At 46.4% G+C, this 14,314-nt stretch overlaps 1 protein-coding gene across 2 annotated transcripts in view; it reads right to left on the bottom strand.

Moving 5' to 3' along the window:
- The window catches only part of MACF1 (microtubule actin crosslinking factor 1), a gene marked incomplete at its 5' end in the record, with an annotated part of 343,134 nt that overhangs the window by 66,793 nt on the left and 262,027 nt on the right, over nucleotides 1-14,314 (bottom strand). The gene's annotated exons all lie outside the window — the stretch shown is intronic.

The raw sequence follows: 14,314 nt of genomic DNA, 5'->3' as shown, positions 1-14,314 counted from the left end.
CAGCGGCGGCCGAGGGTCACTCGGAAGGGCTCGCTCAGCGCTGCTCCCCCGCGCCGTGCCGCGCGCCCCGAGGGCCAGGGTTGCCTCACCGCAGCCTGGCAGGTGGCTCCCGGCCGCGCCGGCCTCCGGTCCCGCGCTCAGGAAGTTAGTTTGTCCCTCCGGCAGCTGAGTCCCGTGTGCTGTGGGCGCCGCCTCCCCCGCCGCCTCCAGTCCCCGGCCCGCAGCCGCCGCGCCGCGGGCTGCATGTCAAGCAGCCGCCTCTATTCTCCGCCGCCGCCGGTCCCGCCGTCCTCCCCGCCCGCAGCTGTCACGGTCCCGGCATGCAAACTTCTGGCTGGGAACAAAAGGCTCCTCTCGGGCCGAGCGGGGGCGAGCCCTCCTCCCTCGCGCCGCGCGGCCCGCTCGCCCGCCGCTCGCTGGAAGTGCTCGGCTGGCGGGCGGCTCTCCTCCCCTTCCCCGCGCCGCCCCGCCCGGGCAGCCCCCCTGGACGCCGGAGAGCGCGACGCGGACAGCTAGGGGAGGAGGGCAGGGGCGGAGCCGCGGCGGGGAGCTGCCCGAGCGGGAGGGAGGGGGCGGCGGAGGCGATTGGAAGCCGAGGCACCGAAGGAGGGGCTTCTGCGCGGCTCCGGGCGAGGGAGCCCGACGCCGTCCGCTCGGCTCACAGGCCCACACCCACCGCGCCCCGCCGGGCCGGAGGGAAAGCCCCGCCCCCCGAGAGGGCGAGGGGCGGGGAGCGACACCCGCGTGAGTCTCGGCCGCGCCGCGCAAATCCCCTGACAAAGGAAAGCCCCGCCCTCCTGCCGCGGGCCGGGCCCCCGCTGCCCCCGCTGCCCCCGCCGCGTACCAGCCCGCCGGGCTCCTAGCCCAAGGGCGAGCGAACCCAGAAGGGGCGCTCCCGCCGACCCCCAGCCAGCCGGCTCTGGCGAGGGCCACTCTGGGCCCCATCTGCCGGCAGGGTAGCGATGCCGCCCGCATCGCTCCCGGATTCGGCTCTGCCGCCAAAGGGGTGTCCCTAGTCCCTCCAATGTCACCTTTAGCGCGCCTCTGCCGGGCCCAATAACACTCCAGCCTTAAACCTGGCACTTAAATTCGGACCAAGTTATTGGATAAACTCCAGCACCTTCTCCCTTCGGCTCCTCACGTACGTCAGGTCTTGTTCCATTCCCCCACCAAGATTTCTTTGCCCACAGATGTGAATGGTGTTGATTGATGACTGAGGAGTAGGGAATTGGGGGGCCGCGCGACGGTGGAGATACTGGCGGCAGTGCCCCACGCCCAAATACCTGGGCTCCTTTACTGCTGGGCACATCCAAGGAAACGTGAGCTCCTTGGGGCCAGCTAAAAAGCATGGGTATTTCAAGTCTCAAGATGGAAAATACTAGAGAAAAGTGGCCCACAATCCCGTCCACAGCTTTTTGGCTTTTAGAAAAGCCATCTAGGACTTCCCTGGTGGCGCAGTGGTTAAGAATCTGCCTGCCAATGCAGGGGACACGGGTTCGAGCCCTCGTCCGGAAAGATCCCACACGCCGCGGAGCAACTAAGCCCGTGCGTCAGAACTACTGAGCCTGCGCTCTAGAGCCCGCAAGCCACAACCCCGCGAGCCGCAACTACTGATGCCCGTCCGCCTAGAGCCCGTGCTCCACAGCAAGAGAAGCCACTGCAATGAGAAGCCCCCACACCGCAACGAAGAGTAGTCCCTGCTCTCCGCAACTAGAGAAAAGCCTGTGCGCAGCAACGAAGACCCAAAGCCGCCAAAAATAAATAAATAAATTTATAAAAAGAAAAGAAAAGCCATCTAGTCACCTGGTGACTGTTAAACAAAGTACAAAGGGCAACCCACGAAACTGTCCACCAGAGGCAGCTGCATATCTGAAGGGGTGTAATACGCTGCTCCCTTTGTGATGGTCATTTTCTGATTTTATGAAGGAAAAAAAATCTATTAAAATTACTGAATTGACCAAGTGGTCAATACAGATGGTAAAACTTAGGGAAAAGTTATTTCTGTCCTTTACACAGACAGTAAGTGAAGCCAATAGTTGGTGTATGGAGATCTGGCAATGAAACCCTGAGCTGAGCCTTAGGCTTACTTGAGCCAGAGAGGTCCTTGACAAAAATGAGGTGTCAGCTGAAGCCTGTGATCGGAATAAGCAACCAAAAGACTGGCAAAATGTCTTACACTTCATTTCTCACTTTGAAGCTGATCAATTTCTGCCTACTCAAATCCTGAAGACTCTATCTGTAACTGAAAGGGAGGATGTGCAGACTAGATTGTGTCTTGACAGCCTTTCTAACTTGAATATTCTTTAGTTCTAAAACTGTTAAAGGAGCTGCCCCAGAATCCTGAGTCCTCCTGGTCCTATACTGCAAGACACTAGAAACACTGCCCTCTGAGGAACAAACAGCAGAAAGAACCAAGAATGCTTGACCTAGAGAAGGTTCCAAGCAATATGATGAAGTATCTAAAGGGCTGGGAAGTGGGAGGAAGGAAGCTTGTTCTGGATGTCTACTGAAGCTGGCACACTAAGATCCAAGGGCAGATTTCAAACCAACAAAGAGCTTTCTCACAACTATTCAAAGAATAGGGTGTCCCCTAAAGGGATGATTTTTCTGACCCTGGAGGTGTCTGAGCAGAAATTCAAGCAATCACTTGGCAGAGATTTGGGGAACGAGATTTACAATTCCTCGAACAGTTTGTTCAAGATGAATTTTAAGGTCCCTTCAAACTCTAACACAATGTGACTGGAAGGCTTGATAAGCTTACAGATCTGATACTTTACGTTTCAGGGAATCTGGGTTTTAATTTTCCTTTAATTATTAAGTACAACTGGAAAAACCCAGGGAAGGCAAGATCAATTTCACTAGCAAATCTCCCTGGCCAAATACACTCACTTGTGTGTTGAGATATCATAACAGACTGTTTAGTGTGCCAGGGGCCCTCTGGTTGGAAGAATCTGAGCAATTCTGGCTCTGGACTAAGGGTGTGTGGTTATTCTATTATAAAGAATGATATTGATGTGGAATCACAAACTTCATGGCCAGAAATTCCTTTCCTGTTTCCTCACCAAGGCAGGTGCCAGTCAATTCAGTCTTTTCTTAATCCCTCCCCACACCTATCTACCTTATTCTCACCACTCTCGCCAATGCTCCATATTATAATACAAATAAGTGGAGCATTTTAGCAACTATGAAGTTCAGATTCAAATTACTTATCAGCTTAAGTCACACTCTCTGACTAGCGTATTAGGAGACCATTACAGATAAATCTCCCCAAAATTCAAACACAGCCTTGTGGAAAGGATTACATAAAGTTGGCCAATTATCCCCCCTCCCCCGCAAAAAGTACTTCGCTCCTTGTGTAAAATCATCAGTTTGTGTTCAGAAGGAAAGGAGGCACAAAGTCTCTTTCCTCCGTGTCTTATTATTTTTTTAATCTGTTCATGAGCTTCTCCTTAGTTTTGGTATGTGGAACTCTGCCAATAGCCATCTCAGTGACTGAAATAAATACCTGATACAGCTTTCAACTTCTTGTTACCCTGACAGCTCCAACAAAAAAAAAGCATCTGTTCATTTCACATGCTGTGTATAAACTTTTAAAAAAAGAAGTACAGGGAGCACCCCCTTTGGATGCTTCCCCCATTCCTATAACACAAATATCTGTGCTGATGCCAAATTTCAAATTAGTTTCCAATTAGTTGATTACAGAGTTCAAAGAATTCTCTACTCATTTCAAAATTCCTAAGAACAGAATTGGTATCAGATTTTCCTTTGGTGAACTTGGAAGAAAGAACAATCCTGGCCCTTCCTGCTGTCTCCTAATTAAAACAGCAAGGTGGAGTCTCCTCACACCCTAACACAGCTCCCTTTCCAAGTTTTGGACTTGGCACTTTGCCTTTGTCTGCTCCAGACTTAAACCACCAGCCTCCTAGGAAAATCTGGAGACCCCAGATCCACACTTCCTCAGATTCTATACTGCCTTTTCATCCACCTCTCTCTCTCGGAGGATTCGTGCTGACTAGAGGAGGGGACAGAAGACTGGTTGGATCTTGCACATTTAAAATTTACAAAACGCCTTTCATCTTACGATCTCTAGACTTTACAAGCTTTTATTTAGTGGCAAGTGGAAATTCCACAGTATTCGTCTGAACCTGTTGGGCATCAGTCACTACCATTCTTTTATTACACAAAGATGGCTACAGAGTGGCTCATTAAGCGATGCAGCATGATGTGAAGCTTGCTTTAAATGGGATACTAAGTGTATTTTTGAACTCATGAGAAAACTTTCCACACACTCTTCAGGAACTCTCATGACCTCTGTAAGCCCTTTCCTGCTTGTAGACTTTCCAAAAGACAGTGTATTAATCCCTCTTTAGCCACTCCCCAAGACAGTAGTGATGACAAAAGCACAGGGCTTTGTAAGTGAGAAAAGGCCTAACAGAAGAGGGGGAGGAAGGAAAGCAGGGGATTACGGAGGGAATCACATTTACTCATTAGGATCTGGATATACAGAGACAGTAAAGAAAGGATTTCTAAGTGAAGGACTAGAGGCAGGAAACCTAAAGAGGTAGGGACCCTAAAGAAGCAGATTCAAGGTTACCATGGTTTAAGTTATAGGATATATGCAAGGGAAAAATGAAAGGTCAGAATGGTAAGTAGCTCAAGGCCAGTTCACGAATGCCCCTGAATGCCAAGCATGAACTTTTGCTTTATTCAGAACACCATGACTACACCAAGACTTACTTATTTAACTTACCAGGGGGTCATGCAAATTACTGAGTGGTGTGTGGAAAGTTTCCAAAGAATTTGAGCCTGGCTGCTCATTCAACTGCCGTTTAATATATATTATTGCATTAAAAAAATCCAAATCCTTAATTTACAAATGACGCTTGGGGTGCTAAACTTACTTTTCCAAAGGAACACAGCTATTAAACACCTAAGCTCTTAAGATTTGAGCCTAGATCTGCTGATACTGCACTGGTATCAATATGTATAGAACAGAGTGTAGCTGGGGAAGATGGAAGGTGGAACAATCAGCTAGGAGGGTTACACAGTTTAGGTAACAGGTAACAAAAGCCCGGACTTGTGAAACTGAGGAAGGGGGTGGTAAAGAAATTGCAGAGGCAGACGATTTGGACTTTACAACTGATCTGATAGAAGGTAGCGGTTAGGGGGAAAAATACATTTAAAATAAGGCTGTCATATTACTCCTGGATGACTGAGGGCACAGCAGTACTATAAAACAGCAGCAGGGAGGAAGGAAATACTGAAGGAGACAGCACATTCCATGTGGAGCATACTGAGTGTGAGGGACTCAAAGGCTACCCATGTGGAGGTGTCCAGAAAGACTGAAGTTCAGGGCAGAGATAGATACGTGGAAACCTTCTCTTGTAGAACAGTGAGGGGTTGGACATCCTGGGGCTGAGTGTGGAGAGAGGGGAGAAGAGGGCAGATGACGGGATCTCAGGCACCACATGTTGGGGAGGTAGAAAGACAAACCCAAACAGAAAGCAGAAGAGCGGCCAGAGAAGAAAATGGAGAGAGCACAAGGTCAGGAAAGTAAATGGACAGGAGGGTTTTAAGAAAGAAGATATGACGTTAAATGGTGCACAAGGAATGAGGAAGACAATGAGTTAGACAAGGCCACTAGCCTTGGCAACTAGGAGGTCAGTGAGTACTTCCGAAAGAATGGTTTCAGTGCAGTGGTGGGGGCTGGGTCAGGCTGTAGGGGATCAAGGATAAGCAGTGGTGAGAAAGTAAGTATTGGTCCTCCCTTATTGCGACTCTTCTTTCGGCTTCCATGACACTGTGCTATACCGATGGTACCTTTCTAGCCAGTCCTTCTTTTGTGTCTTTGGGCTCCTCTTCCCGTCCTCTTTTTTTTTTTTTTTTTTTGCGGTACGCAGGCCCCTCACTGTTGTGGCCTCTCCAGCTGCGGAGCACAGGCTCCGGACGTGCAGGCTCAGTGGCCATGGCTCACGGGCCCAGCCACTCCGCGGCATGTGGGATCTTCCCGGACCGGGGCACAAACCCGTGTCCCCTGCATCGGCAGGCGGACTCTCAACCACTGCGCCACCAGGGAAGCCCCTCTTCCCGTCCTCTTAAGGCAAGTAATTCCACAAGGTGTAGCCTTGGTTCTTTTCATTTGTTCAACAAATATTTATTGGGATCTACTATGTGCCCTAAACTATGCCAGACACTAAGGGAGAAAGTGATGAGCAAGACAGGATCAGGAGCCTATGTTCTAGTAGAGGAGACAGACATTCATTTTAACTCAATTGCAATAAGTACTCTGAAGGAAAAGCAAACAGTGCTATGAGAGCATCTGTCAAGGGCCCTGATGTGGTCTGGAGGTTCAGGGGAGGTTTCCTTGAGAAAGTGACCATGCGGGCTTTCACTTAACACCAAGAGTAGCCTTTCCAATTCTAGGATGGCATGACTTCACGACTTTCACAAAGTAGCAACTTCACAAAGGTGCTTAGCTATTTCTATGAAACATATCCCTGGGCTGAATCTCTAAGGAATCTTGCTGTAGGCGTCCTCTCTCCAATATTAGAAAAGGAGGTAAAGTAAGTAATACAGAGTCAAGAGATTTTTGAAAACTCTTTCATTTTGTTACTAAAGCAATTCTTATCACTGATCACAAACAACTTAGGTTTGAATTTAAAGAATTAGACCCAAATCAGAGCTCTTCCTCTGGGAGTGAACTGCAAGATGAGAGAGATATTAAATGGTTTACTTGAATGGATGCAATGAATTCAAGCTGGAGAAGACCTAAGACAAGTTCAATTTCTTTGAATTCTTATCTTCTTCTTCCCTTGCTCACAAATACACGTAACCGAATACTAGAAACATATATTTGCTGAAAGCTTTTCTGTAAAACATCTTGATCTGGTATATGTGCTTGGCAGAGAGATTAATTATATCCGTGTTTTTAAGCTGCTTCCTCTGAAATTAAGCTGATATTTTTTCCCCTCACATCTTAATGTTTTAATTAAAGATTGATTAATATTAAGAGGTGTCTCTCTCAGAGATGCTGACTTGGTAGTTGCCATTGTATGGCAACAGAGGAAGGTAACATGGTCTATGCTAAAAGCTAATTAGGCCAAGGACCCTGAGATCATTAAAGTTGATCTGCTAGGTAACTGAGTGACTGGGGAAGTCACTGAGCTGGTAATGGCTTCTGGTTAATTCTGGTTAATGATTTGAAAATAATACTGATTTGTAGAGCACATAAGCCAAGGTCAAAATGGTCTCAGAGAAACTTGCTGGCTGTGGGATTCTGATATCAATGAATGAATAAATTAATTAATAACCATGTATATGTATGTATGTGTACATACAGTATATTTAAAGCTGTGTTAAGGAGTCATGACCTAAACCTGCCTATGTATTGCTGGTATAGGGCTGGAAACGAGCTCTTCATTTGTTCCCCAGAAAAACTGCTCAGGAAGGCTCTTTGTCCATCCACCTGTTTCATTGCTGTCATCAAACTAATTTACTTTATCTTCATCATTTCCATTTTTTTCAAGAAGAAAAAGAACTAATTTAATCTGGTGCTGGGTCTTAGATCAAATCTTCTGGGGAATGGTCAAGCTGTAGGCACCAAGGGAATAACTTTTCTTATTAAAAAGATTTCACAATATTATAATTTGTGTGTCTGGATAAACTTCTTAAAAGAATATTATCATTTACTGAGCACTAAATATCTGCCTAGGGTTTTCATCCACATCACTTCATTTAATTCTCATAAAAACCCTCAAGGTAGGATTTACCACTGTTCACATTTTATAGTTTAAATAACTATACAGAGAGGTTAAGTAATTTCCCCCAAGGTCACTCAGCTAGTAAATGATAGAGCCAGAATTCAAAGTTGAATATTTCTGACAACCTCGTATTCAGTTTTTCTCACTATGCCAAGCTGAATGAAGTATGAAGATTCTTCTTGGTGTCAACTGGTTGAGTAAATGACTACAAGACAGTATTTCAGAACCTGGCTTTCTTCAGGTGCACCTAAAGTAGTAAATTCCTTAGTTTTACTTTGTTCAGGCTAATACTGAAATGAAACTGTCTTCCTTTAACATATGCTAACTAGTAGAGAAGGAAGGGAGCCCAGAGGCAAGATGTAGAGGTGAGGAATCCAGGCTCGGATTAGAATTTCTCAGGACACACAAGGATTTACCTCAAGTGTTGCGGAACAGTCAGCATTTTGAATCCTACGGCTCACGTGGCATATGAGAAATAAAGAGCATTCACTCAATCAGTCAAATATTCACTAATCTCCAACTATGCATATACCCATGTGCTAACTACTTTGAGAGACACAAAAATGGATATATTAAGATGAGGGATGGGACAATGCATATAATCATTAAACGCCAAAATTAGGCAGTATATGATGAAGGCCAAATGAGTTACACATATTAAGTGATTTAAGAGAATGGGAGAAGTAGTGAGCTAGCCTGGGGTGGGGGGGCGATCAAGAAGGTTTTGAGGAGATCAGGTATGAGTAGAAATCAAATAGGTAAAATGAATAAGAAGTGCTTGGGATAAGTGGATGGAGTGGATGGTCTATATAGGAAACAAGACTGGATAGACAGTAGGGATCAAAAATGTGGTTCCTAAGACTGAGGAAGCAAAAAAGTGGAGGCACAGATACAGACCAGTTTTGCAGGATGCCACCACTTAATCCATCAGATCGGATGGCTCCTGCATGGATCTGGGGGAAGGATAAGTACTCACAGAAAGAAGGGTGAATACAGACAGACGCTAAGGGAAAACCACCTTGGAGGCCCAAGTTTTAGAAGGCTACAGCATAATTTATGTCTGTTTTTTTCCGTGGGAACCATGTGCATACACACTAGCTGTCCAATCACACTAGCTCTCTGCATTCCTAACAGAGGATCTTTTGTTCCGAATAGCAAGGCTCAAAAGAGACAGTCTGATAAAATCACACTGAGGTCAGTACTCCCAGCTGGTGCAGGGCTGATGCCATTCCATAACACACCCTACAGGAAGCAGCTTGAGATACACAGCTGATTGATTTCCACAGCAGGAACCTTGTGGCAGGCAGGGTGGGGTGCGGACTGGTCAAGCATGGAGAGAATTCTTTAGCCGCTGACTCAAATTAGTTCACCAAGATCCTGACCTGATCCAACAGATCTGTACAAGTCATTCTCAGAACCAACACTGTTTCTTAACTAAATTTTGAAAAAAGGGAGGAAAACCACGAAGCTTCCCCAGGCAATGGGACTATTTCATCAGTTAACTCTTACTTGTTATGGAATCTGAAAAGGGCAAAATATCAAAACCCCCTATATTTCTAGAAGTGGGCTGAATAACCCTTTATTGCAAGGGGCTATCCTGTGTATTATAGGAAATTTAGCAGCACCCACTAGATGCCAGTAGCAGCCTCCCCAGTTGTGACAGTAAAAAATGTCTCTAGACATTGTCAAATGTCCTCCAAGGGCCAAAACTGCTCCTCCCACCCCCACTGAGGGCCACTGGTCAAGCACGAGTTTTGGTGCCAAACAGATCTTTCCAATCCCGGCTCTAACATTTATTTGCTCTGTGCTTGAACAAGTTACTTTAACATCTTCAAATCTCAGTTTTCTTACCTGCAACTGGGATTTTAAATGTCTGATTTACGGGGGGGTTAGGATTGGAGATAATTTAGACTTAGGTCTCTCTTACTGTTCTTACTGCTATATCACCACCACTGCAATTCTTTGTGCCTGTTTCTCCTACTGCACTGTTAACTAGAGACTATCTGAGACCCCAGCTCTCACCACAAGGACTGGCCCAGAGCAAGTGCTCAGTAAGGATGGACTGAAAGGAATACAGAGCCCCTTCCTCCTAACCCCCAAAAAGTGATCCACGGACCATCACCTTATAGCACTTATTCTCATCCCTGGGTGGCCAAAGTTCTGAAAGGTCCACATTTCAAATCACAGTACTGGTGGTAGGAAAATAGCTTGTGAAGGCCCAGGGGATAAGTGTATCCCATTAATCTTCCACAGCCACTAACAGAGACTGGTATTTGAAAAGCACTCGGTAGTGGCACTGGAAAAGTAATAAGGAAGGTGGGGAGGGAGCACATACTCCCCATAGCTAGGTTTTTCCAACCAGGACAGCTGAGACTTGGAAAGAGTCTGTCTGGCAGGAGACAGCCTTTTGGTGCAGTAATGCTTTGGTGCAGTGACCTGACCTGACCTGACTCCCTGTGGGACTGATTTTATTCCTGGTAAACCAACCACCTCTAACAACAAAATGCCCTTAAAAGCAACTCATCGTACTTCCTAGAGAATCACCACTTATGGCTCGTGTGCCAGCCAGCTAGCTGGAAAGTGCCCAGGACTAGGCTAAGGCTGAGACCACTTACCATGCATTCAAGACACAGCGAGAGAAAACAGCCCCATTCTGCAAGTCTGTGCTTATCTCAATCATATCCACTAATCAAAACTCAACAATAAACACAAGTTCTGCACAGGATAAATTCTAGTTTTTCTGGACACACATGTTTCACATGATGATCAATCTTGGTTGCAAATGCTACATGCTGACACTACATGTGAAGAATTTCAGTAAACTCAAAGAGAAACTCCTCACTCCTTCCTTCTGGTTGAGGATATATTCGCTTTTGCTTTAAAATCTTCCCTTTGCTATCAAAATTTCCAGATGGATTTTTGTGAAATCCATCAACACTTTCTTGTCGCCCTTCCGTTTGATTTTACTACCTTCACTGAGGCATGAGGCTCCTTCAAGATGATGTAATGGCTACAACCTTGGGATTTTGCTTGTGGTGCTGATATTTAAAATATTAATGGCAATACTTTAAAATGGGGCTGGAAAAAGTTCAACATGAAGCAAACTTAAGGGTCTTAAAGGCTCCTTCACCTTCTCCCCACCCAGCTGCTACGGTGTGGGTGGAGCGGATTATTACAGAGCATTGGAATTCTTGGGGGGAGGGGGAGGTGCAGAGGGGGATGGTCACATAAGGGTTATAAATATCAGCAGCCGAACTATGAGCTCCTGGGCTGAGAACAGACTGTAGTCTCCCCTTAAAGGCACAGAGCAAGGAAGCTCCCTCAAGTATTTCCACAAAGGAAGTTCCTCTTCTCCACAGAAATGCTCCATCAGCTGAACACCTGCAACAACCACTCTACGCAAAAGAAACCGCAGATGCCAGGAAAAGTGACGAGATTTTTAAACCAAACACAGATCAGCACCAGCAAAAATAAAGAATCCAGGGCCCAGCCTAAGGGTGTTGCTAACTACACAGTCAAACCCAGATTACCAGAAGGTAGCTTGCCACGTCAATATTTATCTTAACGAGCACCTTTTCCAACTGAGACCTAAATTTCCCGCATACAGGTGGCAATTTTCTCCTATCTAGGGCAATGGTTCTCAGCTGAGGGAAAATTTTTCTTTCCAGGGGACATCTGGCAATGTCTAGAGGCATTTTTGGCTGTCACACTGGGGAAAGGTTGCTACTGGCATCTAGTGGGCAAAGATCAGGGATGCTGCTAAACATCCTACAATGCACTGGACAGCTGCCCACAACAAAGAATCATCCAGCCCAAAATATCAGGAGTGCTCAAGTTGAGAAACCCTGTTCTAGGGCATTCGTTTTACTTCCTTGGACCCCAGTAGTTCCTATTGGAGTAGCCTTGTTTAAGGAAGAAGGAAAAAACCAAGGCAGGCCAAGGGTCAGCACAAGGCAGGGCAGGCAGGGGTGGTGAGGGTCTACTCATCTTATCTTGACTGCTGTAAAGCTGGAGGTACCTAAACCTCCGGTGACAGACAGGTCACACACCAAGTGTGATTTCCTTTCTCTCCAAGGGCAGGTAGATAATGCTAACCTCACTTGCTTTCTTCTCTGGTAAATCTAACTGGCAAAGACGAAGATGAACTGATACTGTCTTTGTAATTATTTGAAAGTAAGGAGTGAATATCTATCATTGTGCAAACTGGAAGTCTCTCAGCTCCATGGCAGGCCCTGTCCTCCAAGGGTTTTCACACGTGCTCACAGTGAAGCTTATGCTTGCTTTTCGTGAGGCCAAAAAATCAGATGAACAGGTTTATGGGGCTTTCTAGTTCTGGCTTCATAGTAGGATAGAGGTCCCCAGACAGAAGCTGCAAGTGTATGCAGTCCCTGACCCTGGGCTCTACTCAGACTGAATCAGGACTGAGAACAGTCCTAAGAAAGCCTGCTGCCTTACCTGTAGCCCACCAAACCCCAGACCTCCACACGTCCTGACTGAGAGGCAGGCATGGTTCCTGAGGGGGGTGCAAGGGAGGGGGTGGTGTAAGACTCAGAATGATCTCAATTCTTGGGCTTCCCTGGTGGTGCAGTGGTTGAGAGTCCGCCCGCAGATGCAGGGGACACGGGTTTCTGCCCCGGTCCGGGAAGATCCCACATGCCACAGAGCGGCTAGGCCTGTGAGCCATGGCCACTGAGCCTGCGCGTCCGGAGCCTGTGCTCCACAACGGGAGAGGCCACAACAGCGAGAGGCCCGCGTACCGCAAAAAAAAAAGAATGATCTCAATTCTTGATTACAAAACCTACATAGGGAATTTCAAAATGAGGAAAGCTTCTTGTTATCATCAGACTTACAGATTTCTTCTGCAAATCTGGAGTCTTTCTCTTCCCTTCCTAGGAAGGTCACCCTGGGGGAATTCTTTGACTTAAGTTTCAGTGAAATAAAGGTCCCTCCTTTCTTGTTAGACTAGTTATATATATACAGTTCCTTTTCCTCACTAATCAGAGACTCTCTTGTTCAGGAAAACAGAATTTCCTGAAGAGATCAGCCAAAGTCTTTTCCTTCCAGTTTTCTGCAAACATGCTCAATATTCTCTTTCGTGATTTCTGGAATGGCTTCTTCCTTTCTACTTCCAACAGAGAGGAGAACCCAGTAAAGCGCCTAACTCAGGAGGTTTGAGGTTTTTGCCTGTTTAGTGGGAAAGGACTCTCTTCCATTCCCGTCTGATAGGTCCTCACTGGCTGTCCAGATTCTATCAATTATTCAGAAGCAATCGAGGGAAAAGTCTTTCCTAGGAATAATGACTTTCAGTTTTTCACATTCATTTAAGAAGGAAGTAACTTTTCCCAGAGGCTAACTGCCTTTCCTAGCATTTTTCAGCACCGTTGCACAAGTAAGCCTGGGGTTCTCCACAGACCTGACTCATTTTTCTACTCTGACCATCCCCAGTGGAGTCAGCTAGGTCAAAGCACAGCCCACGTTTCCGTCTCACAGATTCATACCCTCCTCTCTACAGCAGATTCTGTGCTGAGAGCGTGATCTCATTGTAAAAAGACAAGAGTTGAAAACTTAAAGCGAACACTGTTTTTTTAATACTTACCTTCATCTCTGTTTTTTCTTATTAAAAACAATTTGAATCTGAAAGCAGAGTCACACTGTATGCATCTGGTCTGCTGCTGGTGTGAGGCAAGATTAACCTATCGCTGGACTACTCCGCACATTAACCCAGGAACTCAACGCTCAGTCATGAAAATGACTCAGTCCTCAGAATGGGTCCAAAAAGACCTTCCCTTGGCTCAGCCTCTAGGGAACTGTGAACTGACACACAGAGCTTTTCCCTTCTCATTATTTTCACTTCCCATGAGCTCAGCATGAGCTAAGCCAGTACTGTGTTCCTCCCCTCCTGCCTCAAAACCTTTGCTGGGAGGAGGCAACAACTCTTCCCAAAGCCCTTGACTTTACAAGGTGGACCTGTGGAACCAGGTTTCTGATTTGCACCCCCAGCTGGAGGAGGGTACACACGGGCACCCAACTTCACCACCCTCCTTCTCGCACTCATCTTCTCATCTTGCCTTGTCACCACCAGTTCCCTGCAGATAAACACACTGGCCCCAGCCGCCATATCCACAGCATTGGTGGTGGGAGGCTTCTTAGAAAGCAGCAAAACAAGTCTGTTATCCCAAGCAACTAAGCAGCTACTGAACCCTGAGTGCTGCTGGGCTACATACTAGGATACAAATAAAATACGGGAATGTCCAATAATTTCTCAAAAGCTTTCAGCAGCGTCAAAATTCAGAATGTCTCTAGAAACCAAGGATTAAATGAAAAGGAAACAATCGCTTGTCCTCAAATCCAAACACTATATATGCCTGCCTGTGGATTCTTTTTTATATCCTAGGTCATATTTAATACAATTTTAACAGGCTTGTTTAGTTTGTTTTCTAGCTCACTGAAGATCAGAAGGACGGGACAGACTGCTCAAGGCAGACTCAGTGACAGCAGTGAAAAGTAAAGCAGTGAGAAATAATACCTGATATCAGGGTCATGGGGAAAAAGGC

This window comes from Hyperoodon ampullatus (genome assembly GCF_949752795.1).
Source record: "Hyperoodon ampullatus genome assembly, chromosome: 2".
Classification (NCBI taxonomy): Eukaryota; Metazoa; Chordata; class Mammalia; order Artiodactyla; family Ziphiidae; genus Hyperoodon; species Hyperoodon ampullatus.
The sequence above is the reverse complement of the archived record's forward strand: the minus strand, read 5'-3'. Positions and strand labels throughout refer to the sequence as shown.